Raw genomic sequence first — 14,450 nt, forward strand, 5'->3', positions numbered from 1 at the left:
AATGCAGGAGGCATAGTGGTAAGGTGCTGGACTATGTGGCCTATTGTGGTTTGAGTCCAGACCTCAGTGTCTTGAAAATCATACCACACATATGTGTATGCATGCCTAAAATCATAAGGGAAGATACAAGAGAAGGGTTGTGGCATGACAATCTCCCCTGGGGGGTAATTTCTCACTTTCCCTCTCTCTGTCTCTGTCTCTGTCTCTGTCTTTCTTTCTGACCAGCACATGCACAATATGACGAAAAATCCAAAATCTTAAAAAGAAAAAATAAAATGTATCCCTGGGCCAGTCCTATTTTGCCATGTCCCCTAGGGGGGGGTGACTTCTCACTTTGTCACTTTTTGTCTGTCTCTCCAGTGAGCACATGCACCTGTAGGATAAATCGCTCTCTTAGAAAAAAAATAAAGAAGAAAGTTGAATGCCGAATGGCTGACTGAGGTTCAAATTTCCATCTCAGTGGCTTGAAAATCACCCTGAGCACATGTGTATACATTTTCAAAATCTTTATGAGATGGAAAAATGAAGATAAAGAAAGGCAGCACGCTCCACTAAGGGTGCCTTCTCTCTTCTCTCTGTGTCATTTGCGAATTAACATTTTTAAAAAATATATTATTTAAGAATATGTTCTATACATATTTTTAGTTGTTTTTGTTATGAAAATATATTTGAATTTAAAAACTGATATTTAAATTTAAAATGAGTACTCTTCAAAATTATATTAAAAATGTCACAAAAAAATAGCAAATTTAAGTCACAAAAGCATTCATTTTTCAGCCCAAATATGACATCAAATAAAATATTGTAAACAATTTTTAGGAATATTTTTAGTTTTTCTAAAGTTATTTAATAATAATGTTAATCTTATTAGAAAAGGTAAAACAATAAGCTGTAAGTCCTTTTAAAAATAAATGTGAGGGTATGGCAGTTGGAGTGGTGGTTAAGGAGCTAGATTCAGATATGACTGACCATGGTCTGAGTCCTGGACCTGGCGGCTTGCTTTTTCACTTTCCCTCTCTCTCTCTGGTGAGCACATGAGCCCTAAAGCAAATTAAAACATGACAATAATAGTAATAAATAAAATAAAAATAATTCTTTAAAAATAAATGTGAAACATGTACTATGTTTAGATAAGTTTATATGCATGTACCTGAAGTTGTTATTTCCTGTACTGGTAATGTACATTCCTTGTTTTTGTTTTCACACAGTTTTCTCATGTCATGGTCCTCCTGCCTCAACATCCCAGAGGAGTCTGTAAGCATGAGCCACCACCCCCTGCTCTTGTTTAGACAAGGTCTGTCTGTGTTACGCAGGCTACACTTGAGTTTGTGATCTTCCTGCCTCAGACTCCCTAGTGCTGAAATTACAGGCACACACCACCAAACCCAGCCTTTAAATTTGACCAGCTATCAGCCCTAGCCCTCCCATGTGGTTCCAGCTTCCAGAGCACAGTAACTTAGCAGCATGCTTCACTGCAGCTAGGCCTGTTAATGTGAATTTCTAATAGCAACAGTTGGTTGATTACACACAGAAAAATAGCATATTTTCACTGACTCAACTTTTCCCAAGGTATAGATTGTCTTTTATAGATATATTTTTTCTCTTTCCTATAGAATAATTTGACATTATTGAACATAAACACACATTTCTTATTAAACTCTGGTGCTTCCTTTGCATAATAAAATAAAATGTTAAGATATATGCTTTAATCTCTTAACATTGATATACTTTATACTAAACATTTTACTCTAAAAATAGACATAAGATATTTCTGCAATGAAGTTTTTCAATATAAGAATTTTCATTGTCTTGATCTGGAGCAGAAAAGCAAGCAAAGGATTAGCACTTAAAAGAATGCAACATGCTATGTTACTGAAATAGATTCATTGTTATTATATATGATAATACTTCTAATATATATTACCAAAATGGTACACAGTACTGAAGACGAAGTTACAGTAGAGTGAGGATTATCCTCATCTTAACCTTGACTATATCACTTGACTGTAATATGCAGTAAGTGTTCTATTTATATTTTGTAATGAATGTGTTCTAGTCATTTCTGGTGAATGTAAAAAAAAAAAAAAAGAAAGAAAGAAAAGAAAAGAAAACTCTACATTATTTTCTGCCTTTCAGAAATTACTTTATCAACCACCAACACAGGTGGGTTATTTAAATGAAGTTTACGTTCCTGCATGTACTATCACAGAAACTTGATACCATTGTTACTTCCTACAATAACAAATGTGTGCATGTTGATGTTTTATTTCTTGGAATTTCTCAATCACATAGTCACATATGCGCCAAATGAACCTAAACTCATAATTTAATTATGCCACTAAACACTTACACCAGTATTTTACAATTTAAGAAGGTACTAAAGTCTTTTAAAAACAGTATTTTTTTAAACCCAAACTTTTGTTCACGTGGTCAGAATATGACCTGCCTTGACCTGCTCTGTCTTTTCATGACAAATAACTCAACAATTAATGACAGTTCACAGAAGCTGAATGTCAGGGATTCTGTATCTTGGTCTTTTGCATTTATTCCGTTTTTTATTTATTTATTTAGAGAGACTTTTGCTAACAGGTACATGCACTTGCCAGAGAGGCAGAGAGAAAATGAAAAATCACCCTCCCAGGGCATATGGCCACACCACAATCCCTTCTCTTCTATTTTCCTTTCGGGATTTTGGATACACACACATGCACCTAGCATAAGTGTCAAGCCTTCAAATTCAGGACTCAAACAGTGGTTGACCACGTGGAAGTCTAGTGCCTTAACTACTATATCTCCTGCTGGCCCCAATTCTCAGTTTTAACTTGGTCTTATCATCATTCTTCTTTCCTTCTTTTTTACTTTTTTAGAAATGAAACCAGTTTTGTTTTTAGAATTTTGTTACTTAACTCTATTTATTTATTTATTTATTTATTTATTTGGCGGGAGGTGGGAGGGGGAGAGAGAGAGAGAGAGAGAGAGAAAAAGCTGCCAACTCCAGGACTTGAATCACGGTTGGTCATGTGGGAGTCCAGTGCCCTTAACTACCACGCCACCTGCTGGCCCCTTCGCTCTCTTTTTAAAACTGGCACTTATAAAGTAGTAAATATTTTCTTGATATACTACTTCCAATTATACAGACACACAAGCACATACATATATACAATATTATAGTGTCTGAATATGATAGAAAGATAATGTGTATCAATAAAAAGTATATGTAAGATTGATACTACATAAGATTGACAGTAACTTTTGCAAGACCAAAATGATAAACTTATAGGTAAACATATTCTATTCACATCTGGATCTTTATCCAATATATCTGTTTGCCAAAATTAGCCGAGGAATGACATATTAATCTGTTATGAGTTATTTGGCTTATTTGGAAGAAATGCAAAAATGAAAGTATTTCTGCAAAAGCGATGACATACAAAAAGAGTAAATAGGCCAGCTGCCGTGGTTAATGAGGTGAGAGCACTGTTGTGCAATGATGGAGAGCGTGTGTGAAGGTCCCTGGTTCACACCTGAGATCTACTTCAGCATGATGGGTCTGCTGGCTGGCTCCCAGGGCTGAGAGGGAATTGTGGCATGAAGTTCCTTCTGAGGGTGCCTGTCTCTCTTTCTCTCTCTGCCTCTCCCTTTCTCCTAGAAATATATTTTAAAACGAGTCAGAAAGAGTGAAATATACTTTGAAGAAAGATGAGAGTGTGAATCAGTGCATTTTATAAAATATGAGTAGGTACTGCAGCTACTTTATTTTACTTTCATTGTCATTTAATTTTCATAGAGTAAACTAAAGTTGGCAATGATATTTATTCAGATTCTCTAAAGAAACTTTCTGAATACACTTTAGAGTTAAGCAATCAGGTGACATACTATCTATCTAGTGCCTGTGTCAGCTGCAGTTACAGTGTTTGTTGTGCAGACAAACACAGACAATTAAGCTCTCTGGGAGAGTACTGTTGGCACAAACCAGTAAAAGTTTTCTTTATGCTAAAAACATAAAACAACACACTAAATGGCAGCAGAGAAAAGGAAGTCATGACCACTGGCAATACACTGTCACTCACCTTTCTCTAGTGAATTAATTTGCCACAAACATTAGAAATAGCATCCTTCATGTCAGAAGCAAAACCATTAGAATACTATCCAGAGAATGGTTAGGAATTATATAGACAAGTAGGAACTCTAATGCCACAGTAATTATAATCTTTAGTAGGTCAATGACTCAAGAGTTATACTCATCTGTTGTTCTAACTGATGGACATCTGTCTGTTAAATCTGTAGCCCACTGTGGCTATTTAAAATGCCAACAGATGCAGAAGAATTCAAATAAACAAAACTCAGTTTAAATGACAGAAAAGTTTGGTTACCATTAGAAACAAAAACAGATAACAAACAAGTATATACAGATAAATAGATGATTATTATTTTACATTAATCACTGTATATAATTACAGCATGCAAAACGAGTGTTCCCAGCATGAATATACTATTTATTAATCTAGTCAAAGATGTTATCATACACATTATCAACAGATAATTTTGCATTTTTGTGTCCCTTAAATGTTTTGCTTCTTTCTTTTTCCCCTTGATTCTCTCCCTTTGGCTCCTTCTCATTTCCCACCCTCCTTCCATACTGCCTCTCGTACCCATAGTTGCTCTCCATGTTTTTGTTTACATTCCAACCTTTCAGTTTCTGCAATAGAGTGCAGATACTCAGTGTACATTAAGTGAAGGGGATATACAACGCTTCTCTTTCATAATCTGGTTTGCTTCTCTTAGCAGTAAATCTTCCATATCCATCCACTTTCTATCAAATGCCAAGGTCTCCTGGCTTTTGACTAGGAGACTAATTTTACTAAGCACCAATTAGTCAGCACAACTGCCTAATCACATTAACATACCTCCCTTCTGACATCCTCAGATACTTATCCATCAGATCACCCTAGCAGTTAAAAAGTTTTTTTTCTAATTATCAAGACCAGCAGATTGTGTAATAGTTACGTAGTTGCCCGAAGTTATAGTCCCAGATCCGTCGGCTTAAACTTCACGCCAGGTGTGTATATGTCCACCCAAAATTCCAGGAGGAGAATGGAGGAGGAGAAATGGAGGCATGGTCATTCCCCTGGGAGATGATTTCTTGCTTTCTGTCTCTCTCTCACTTGCAAAAGCATGTGCCCTATAGTAAAAATCTCTAAAAGAATAAAAAATTAAAAATTATTTTTCTTAAACGCTCCCCACTCTACCTGTGGGAGTTAAATTCAGTTTCTTTCCTTCTATGTAATAGTCATGAACCTTCTCACAATAATCTTCAAGTCTTCCTTGCCCGTTGAACTCTATTGGGAACATTTTTCTTTGACAGCAATTACTCTGCACTTCCCATACCTCATGCCTCTTAGTTGGTCCTCCCTTTGTCTTTTTTTTTTTTTCTGCTTTTATTGTTAGTTTTTGAGGTCTTAATTAGTTTTCAAAATTTACATCCAGTATATTGTGTATGATGAACCAAATAGAAATTTACATGGGAGTAGGAGAGAGCCTGTTCATATTTTTTTGCAGTGCTTACTGTCCAAAAATATAAAACAAGATAAACAGTACTGCCCTGGATAAATTTGTCATTCTCTATTAAATAGCCTTAATGAGAGAATGAACGAATGGGGAAAGATTTCCTTTCTTGCTTAGCAGTTAGCCGGGCATATCCTTGGCTTCCAATCCTCACTTACTCATTTTGAAAGGGAAAAGAATGAATTAGAACACCATGAAATTTGTCTTGCTGAAATATTTTTCAGTTACTTAAAAGACAAAGAAGACTATCATCTTCTCTCTCACCAGGCAACTTCCCTTCAAATGACTTTGTAATGTCACTGAATATAGAACTCTGCTGAGCAGGGAATAGAAACATTGATGTCTGTGGAAAAGTGCTAAAGAACTCCTTGACATTTTGTGTCTGGCACGGTAAGGAAGTTTATTTATGAGAAAAATATATTGTGATGCTCATCAGGCATCGAATGTTCTATTTTTTCCATACAAAAATGTGTAATTATGTGCAGCGGTATACATGTATATCTTAGTTGAAAAAAATAACACAGTGGGAAATGAGGGCAAGTACTGGAGAAGGGTTTTTTTTTTCCCCTTTCATTTGGAAGCTTCAAAAAAATAAAAGAATAAAGAGAAACAAAGTAACATTATGACTATAAATCTGGAAATTAGTGGTTGAAAGACAGTATTAAGATCTTTTATAGAAAGTTTTCTTGGTTACCTTAGTACTCAACTGGTTGAAAGACAGTATTAAGATCTTTTATATAAAGAGTTTTCTTGGTTACCTTAATACTCAACATGAAATCTGTTTTTAAATTCTCTGAATCTATCTAATGTATAATCCACATTGTCCTCCATGCAGGATCATTCTGACCCTACATCCTGCTCCCACCATCTCACAACTGGATTCTTGCAATAATTCTGTAAGTGATATTCTTGACTCCCCTCATTTTCTCTGAAATCATTCGTTACCTGATAGTAAAAGTCACCTGGGTGAAATGGCATCACGCTTTCAAGGAAAGAGAAAGCGTGTAACTCTCCTGCTCTGAACCTTCAAAACTGCCTCAAGAAATCTTAAGCACTCAGCTATACTCTAAATAACACTAAATGATCTTCTAGAATATCTGCTTCTCCAAAATTATTGCCTTTCATTTTTTGCCATTAGGCTCTCTTCTTAGGCCAATTTGGACCTACTGTTATTTCTCAGAAGCAACTGCCTGTGATGTCCCTTCCAAAGGTCTCCACATGATTCACTCTCTTGCTTCATTTAGACATCCAGCCAAATATCTTCATTGTAGAAGATTCTAAATCTCATCTTTAAATGAATCATCCTTCTCCCCAAGTCTCCTTACATGATTCACTCTCTTGCTTCATTTAGACATCCAGCCAAATATCTTCATTGTAGAAGATTCTAAATCTCTTTAAATGAATCATCCTTCTCCCCGAGTCTCCTTTAAATATGTGAACATCCTTCAGTGTTCGTATAGCCCATTTTACACCTCAAATAGCAGTATCAGAACAATAATCAAAATTCATTATGTTCTAGATACATACTCTAAAATAGTTGCTTCTGAGAAGAAAACTAAGAATTACAGTGAGAATCATATAACTAAGAATTTCTTACACCAAGACTAAAAGTCACAATGTCCTCCATAGAAAAAGAGGTTGAGAGGCCAGCAGATGGCATAGTGGTTGAGTTGCTGGACATCCTAATGACCAACTATGATTCAAGTCCCGGACCCAGTGACTTCAAATTCATGCCGGGCATAAGTACATGTGAACCCAAGATCCTGGGATGAGAATAGAGGACAAGGGATTGTGCCATGGTCAGTCTCCTGTGAGCTGATTTCTCACTTTATGACTCTCTGTCTCTCTAGCAAGCATACATACCCACTTTATGACTCTCTGGCTCCCTGGCAAGCATACATACCCTATAGTAAAAAATCTCTTCAAAAAACAAAAAAAAAAGAAAGAAAATAAAAAGAAGTTGATAAGGACCTTTTCCATATCTGTGAACAACTCATATCACACAAGTTGTTCTACTTGCTCACTCCTTTTCTACTATTCTGATATTCATGCCTGTCTCAAACATAAACAGATTAGTTCTCATTTCAGAGTCCTTTTATTATTATTTTCTGCATCGCTCATTTCTTCATTATATTCAGAGTTAGCCTCCGTTTGTGCTGAGGCCTTCCTTAGTTACAATACTAACATATCATTTCACAACACCATTGCCTTATTTTGCTTGTTAATTTGTTGTTATATTATTCATTGATTCCTGGGTATTTAATTTAATTTAATTTATTTAATTACTTTTAATTTGACAGAGAGGGACAGAGTTAGAGAGAGAGAGAGAGACAGTGAGAAAACAAGCTGCCAGGTCTGGGATGTAACCACAGTCAGTCACGTCGAAGTCCAGCACCCTTAGTCACCACGCCACCTGCTGGCCCCTACTAACTCTATTTTTTTAAAGGCTGATAGAAACATCCATTTCTTTGACATAATTCTCAAGTGAAGAAGTGCATATTATTTTAACATGCCAAAAAGAGGAAACCTAACTTGGTTCTTCTCTTAGGCAATTGAATATTCTGTAATATTTTACTTAAAAAACAATAGCTCACATATATCTTCAATTAAAAAGAGGAAACCTAACTTGGTTCTTCTCTTGGGCAATTGATTTTTCTGTTATATTTTACTTAAAAAACAATAGCTAACATATATCTTCAATCAAAAAAACAATCCCCATGTCTTATGATCAGTAAACTTTAAGAATCTGCCTATAGTGAAGCACAGAAATATTAGACTTCCTGAAGGAGTTGGGAGAACATAAAATCTTTTAAATAATAATGATTCCCCAAAATTTGAGTTATCATAAATATCGGCCCACAGATCAAAGAATCTTGATCAATTCCATGAAGAATGAACACAGACAGTTTCAGCAAATAGGAATCATAATGGAATTCTGATAAATAAGTAATGAAGTAACACTTTGAAAATCACCCAAAGAAAATAGCATCTAATATGCATATAATTTTCTCAGAAAATATGTTATTTTATTCCACTTAAAAAAATATTGTCAGAAAGGGTGCTTACTCCCCAGTGAAAGACAGAGAGATAGAGAAGGAGAGAGAGAGCATCCCCATGGGACATGATTGTGCTGCAATCCCCTCTCCTCCATCTCTCCCTTCTTTGGAAATTTTGGGCTTGCACCCATGTGCACTCATTATGTTTCTCAATTCAATTCCAGGACTCAGATTGTGTGATCAGCCATGTGTGATCCAGTCACCTTAACTACCTGGCCACAGGCTGGCCCCTATTCCACCTTTTAAATCTCAATCTTTCGTAATAATTCGTAACTGGAAAAGAGGTGGGGAAGAGGACACAGGGCATTACAGTTTATAATGTACCCTGCTATGCTTAGGAACCCCTAAAAAAGAAAGGAGATGACGTAAACTGCCAATGACTCGCTCACTTCTCTTTTGATGCCCGCTGTGTATATACAGCAAACATTAACATTTTGTATATAATGATATCAAGGTGAATGGGTTAGTTGTAGCATTATTTGTATGATATATATATATATAAATGGCATTTTATTTTTTCCCAGAAGACAGACAATTCTTCAGTCCTTAAAGACTCGGCTCCTTACATGGGCTTTGGTCTTTGGTGGAGCGCGAGGGGTAGCACCTGCAGGTCTAAATAGGGGTGGGGGTGTTCGGTCCTTCCGAGTTTCCTGAGATCGTTTCCTGACTTCCTTGCTGTGAATGGCGCAACTCACACGGTAATGTAGCTTCACTACAGCTGGGGGAGCACATAGGCATCCAAGACACTTGCTTCAGAGATGGCCCTGACAGCTGCAGCCTCTACTATGTTTTGGATGACGAGCTTCTTGTCCTTGGGCACATATTGGGCGCAGTTCGTGTAGCGAGTAAGCTGCCCTTGGCCATGGCCCTTTTTGGCATGGCCATTGTTTCTTCTTTTCTTCCTCATCTTGGAAGCGAGGCTGCCAGACTGTATGTTTTTGTTTCAATACCAGGTTTATTTGAGAAAGAGGCATTCACCTGGATACTAAGGCCCACTGTTTACAGTAGCTTAATGAAGAACTTCAGATTACTGAAGAGAGAAAAGCATACTGTGTGCTCTTAAATACACAGAGCTTTTACATTTATACCCAAAGTCTATCTCACCACCGCACGTACTATATTTGCAGATGTTTGTACAGTCAGTGAACAAAACAACTACCTTTGGGTTTAAAAATAACTTCTTTTGCATTAAAAGTAAAAACCTTAAGTTTTGACACTTTTAAGATTCTTTAGTAGGACTCAAATGTCCTCAGGATAAGGTTCAAGTTCAATTTTTGTTTCTACAAGGACTTTTTGTCTGTTCCAGCTTTGTCCCTGATATTTTGTTCTTGATCTTTCCGTGTAGGTGAAACTATTTTTTTTCCTTTGACTTTCTTTTCCTTTTTCAGAATGTCATTCACATTAAATTAGAAGATAAATCCATCTGGAGCATTCCTTATATCTCTCAATATTTGTCTCACTTTATCTTAACTGCTTATTAAAACTTTTTACTTTCTCTCAGAGTTGGATTTATTGCAAAGCAAACGATACCTTAGTGTCCAGGCCCCACACTGAATGGGTCCAGCTCCATTGAGTACTTCCTGAGTACTCATGAATCAGAAAGCAGTTAGAATTAGTCTCTGCACACAAAATCTGAAGTATCTTGAATTCTTGTAGCTAAAATACAACTAGTCTTGATCAGTTTTACATAACTTAGCAACAATTCTATCGTGAATCTGATCTTATCAATGAGTTCAGAAGTAAAAAACATCAATGAATGATAATAATATAAATAATCTCTATAGAAGAAAGATTAAACTGTATCATGCATTTTAATTTTTAGATCTCTTTAAGAGTGAGTTCACTGTTTAAAAGTCAACAAGAATCAAATTATTCTTGTAGATCAATTTTCACACTAGAAAATCCTCCTATTTCAGGCACTATGAAATAAATATGGAGGAAGGAAGAATAACCATTCCATTCCACTATAAATTACAGACATAATGCTGAATTATGGTTATCTGCTCCTCTGTGATCAAAACTCCAATGACTTCCCTAGAAAGAACCACAAATTCTTTAAGCAAATAATTGGGGATGTTTATGTTTACACCAGACTCAATATTTTGTATAGATGAGGCAGATTCATTTGGTATGTCTGTTGCAATATAAAATCAGCTTATTGTTCTGTAACTAGAAAGTGGGAAAGTACTTAATGGAAAATAATTGAAAAGAAAATATTGGAATTAAGGCCAGCATGTGGCACAGTGATTAGAGGTGCTGGACGTCCACAGGGCTAACGGTGGTTCAAATTCCAGACTTGGCAGCTTGCTTTCTCACTTTCCTTATTTCTCTTTCTTGCTCTATCCTTCTCTGGTCAAATTTTAAAAAATGAATAAATAAATAATAAATTTAAGTGAAATAATTATTTAAAAAAAGAAAATATGAGAATTATGATGAATTCTTTTCAAGTCACAAATTTAAGTGCCACTGACTCCAGTCACATCAGGTAAATACCACCCTCTTGACTTGTGCACATGAATATCTTAGGTTGCTGATACCAGTTTAGCTTAATGTAAGATTACTTCTGTTTTTGTCTCCTCAGTTCTCACAATTACCATCACTTTAGAGAGGTTTGCAATAAATCAAATAAGGACGAGATTTTTGAACTAGGGCCATTGGGAGAAATGAAAAAAATGAGAAAGTTAATAAGGAAAAGTGAAGTCATACACCTTAAAAACTTGCCTCTTTTTCACTGAGAACAGATCGTACATTCCCCTTCTGCATAATAAGATCTGTCAGGTCTAATATTATTTGTAGTTGCTGATCAATGAAGATTTTATGAAGTAGATTAACACTTAAAAGAACTTGAGTATATTTTAATATTTATTTAGATCTCAGCTTTTACATGTGTAAAATAATGGAGATGAGTCAGTTCATAACTAAGATTAAATATATTAATATAATTTTGACACAATATTATAAAATACAGCATGTTTAAATTTTACAATATGTCATGGTTGAAATTAATTAATTATAAAGTGTATAGATTATACATACAAAAATATGATTTTTACATTTTTACATGTGTGTGTGTGTGTGTTTTCATTTCTATCTGGCAGCCACAAATTTTATTGAGCAAATTCCCAAGATTTCTTATTTTTAAATAATTATTTTATGTATCCATTTATTTATTTATTTTAATTTGACCAGAGAGGGAAAGTGTGAGAGAGAGAGAGAGAAAGAGAGAAAGAAAGACACCAGGTCTGGGATACAATCAAGGGTCAGTCTTTTGGGATTCTAGCATCCTTAACCACCACACCACCTGCTGGCCCCAATTCTCAAGTTTTTAATAATAAAAACATAAATCTTAAAAATAAAAAAGTGTTCATGCATGACTTTGGATTTATGGCAGGCTCATCCCTCTGGGTCTCTCATAGTGTGCTATGCCACTGCAGAGTGGTTCCGAAGTATGGCTTGCCATCTACCTATGGGCTGCTGGCACTAAAACTGGTTACACAGTAGAAAAATATCTAAAAAAATCTTTGGATAGATATATAGGCTTTTAATATGAGTTTAAATAAAAATTTTTTTGGAGAGGTTTTTGCTATAGGGTATGTGCGCTCGCCAGAAAGACAGAGAAAGTCAGAGAGATAGAAAGAGAGAAATCACCTCCCAGGGGGGATGGCCACGCCACAATCCCTTCTCCTCCACAATCTCTTCTCGGCGTCTTGGGCACGCATGCACACGCACCTGGTGTGAGTTTAAGCCACCGGGTCGAGTCAGGGACTTGAACTGTGGTTGACTACATGGGAGTTTAGTGACATAGCCATTATGCTAATTGCTGGTCCCAAAAGATTTTTTAATATGTTAAAATTACAACTATAAACATTAACCTCTAAGACTAAAAATAGAATAACATTCAAGTTATCACAAGTCTATAGCAGTTTAAGAAGAAGAATAGAGTAACAAACACTCAAAGATTATACTTTTTCAAGGTTCATGATGTTTAAGTGGCTGGAACATTACAAAATAAAAAAACACTTGCAATATGTTGACAATATGTTTTATTCGAGATTAATCATAGTTTGAAACAGACCAAATACACCCATTTATTAAAGAAGTTCTAAAATCAAAACTTTTAATAACTGACAACTGGTGTCCAGAGTCACCTCCTTCCCTGAGAGGGATGATCTCCCCTTCTCACTAAATCACACCATATTATGTGACAAGGCATATGATGTGTTAGTGGCCTCATGCTGACTGAGCAGCTGTACAGAATGAATTAAAACCAAATTGTGAAAACATCTAGAACTGCAAACTATTCAGAATTTTTAATGAAAATAGAATGATGGTTGTGTCCATTATGCAACTAATCAAGTGAAGTAATGATTTGAGTGTAAAATTTGTGTGTCATTTTAGAATGATAAATTGTTTTCATTATAAACATGTTGCATTAGATTTCTATTTAGTGGATAGAAAAAAAACATTTTAAGTACATAAGTAAATAACATGGTAACATGTAGAAAAATATAAAGGAGAATATTTATAGGGTGTGATATTGACTTAGTAAAAGTTAAGCTCTAGGGTTCAAAGATTGTTATAAAAGGAAATCAACAAATATCAAAAGGCATCAGTGGTATTAATTCCAAATAGTAAAAAAGCATATGGTTACTGGTATCTGTGAGAATTATCAATTTATAACTTTTGTGCTCTGAATGTACCCTTCAAATTATACACTGTGATAAGGGACCTAATTCCTGTAAAAGTTTCTTCGGGGTGCACACAACTCTTGTGTGGAATTATTTTTGTTACAGGGCATGTGTGCTCACTGGAGAGACAGAGAGAGTCAAAGAGACAGAAAGGCAGAAATAACCCCCCAGGGGGGATGGCCATGCCACAGTCCATTCTTCTCCAATCTCCTCTTGGGATCTTGGACATGCACACACATGCACCCTGCTAAGTTTTAAGTGTTGGGTCCTGGACTCGAACTGTGGTTGACTACTTGGAAATCTGGTGACATAACCGTTATACCATCTGCTGGTGAGCACAGCTTAAGCTCTCTCAGTAGAGATCACTGCAGGTATATCGTGGAAAAAAAGGAGTTCTGTTGTATTTATAGAGGTTGGAATTTGACATGCAGCTTGGGTATAAGGACTGGCCCCAGGAAAACATCTAGAAGTGTTATCTCTGACACCTTGCAGCCCCAGCTTGGAATGGTGCAGCAGCTATCTTCACGACACTGTGTGCTGCAATGGCCTCCATACACTTCACATTCTTCTGATGACCTGCCCCAAGGCCCCAGGGCTTTATCTCCAAAAGCCCTCCTAATGGGCAGCCCTGTCAAGGCTAGGGACCCTAGCCACAGAGAAATCATGATTCCAGGCCTTCTGCTTACATTAGCTATCCGTCTTCTGTGTTCCCCTGTTTCTGGCTACTAGTGGTGACTCACATGTGGTCTTCCTGTTCTCTAGCTTTTATTCTCTAAATGTTTGCTTCCTGTTTTTCCCACAATTGTAGGTGAGCTCTGGAACAGGCAAACCAGTGAATTTCTCTCTGATCCAATGGCCTACAACTATATATTATCTATAGAGATCTGAACCTCAGATTTGGGACTTGTCCACTATGACCTTCCCTCAATAGTTTTTTTTCAGATCTAATATACCAGATAAAAATTTCTTAGATCTGGGCCAGTCCCAGGGCCTAGTGGTTAAGGGAACTAGATCTCACCTGGCTAACCACCTGGTTTGAATTCTGGACCCTAAGGACTGGAAAACATGTTGGGCACATTTGCATGCATGGGTCAAATCCTGAAAGGTTAGAGAAATGGAGAAGGAATGGTGGTGTGACAGC

General features: G+C 36.2%; 1 long non-coding RNA gene, 1 other non-coding gene and 1 pseudogene across 2 annotated transcripts; 2 read left to right on the forward strand and 1 right to left on the reverse strand.

Moving 5' to 3' along the window:
* Window positions 1–1,239: 1,239 nt before the first annotated feature.
* On the forward strand, window positions 1,240–6,431 carry LOC102500756 (uncharacterized). Its single transcript, XR_335796.1, has 3 exons — window positions 1,240–1,294; window positions 5,833–5,955; window positions 6,401–6,431. It is a non-coding gene; the product is annotated as an uncharacterized LOC102500756 (long non-coding RNA).
* Window positions 6,432–9,160: 2,729 nt separating this feature from the next.
* On the reverse strand, window positions 9,161–9,528 carry LOC102502151 (40S ribosomal protein S26-like; annotated as a pseudogene).
* Window positions 9,529–11,989: 2,461 nt separating this feature from the next.
* Window positions 11,990–12,121, forward strand: LOC114009444 (small nucleolar RNA SNORA42/SNORA80 family). The gene has a single exon (XR_003550854.1). It is a non-coding gene; the product is annotated as a small nucleolar RNA SNORA42/SNORA80 family (small nucleolar RNA).
* The last annotated feature ends 2,329 nt before the right edge of the window (window positions 12,122–14,450 follow it).

Source organism: Tupaia chinensis, unplaced genomic scaffold (genome assembly GCF_000334495.1).
Source record: "Tupaia chinensis unplaced genomic scaffold, TupChi_1.0 Scaffold000536_1, whole genome shotgun sequence".
Classification (NCBI taxonomy): domain Eukaryota; kingdom Metazoa; phylum Chordata; class Mammalia; order Scandentia; family Tupaiidae; genus Tupaia; species Tupaia belangeri.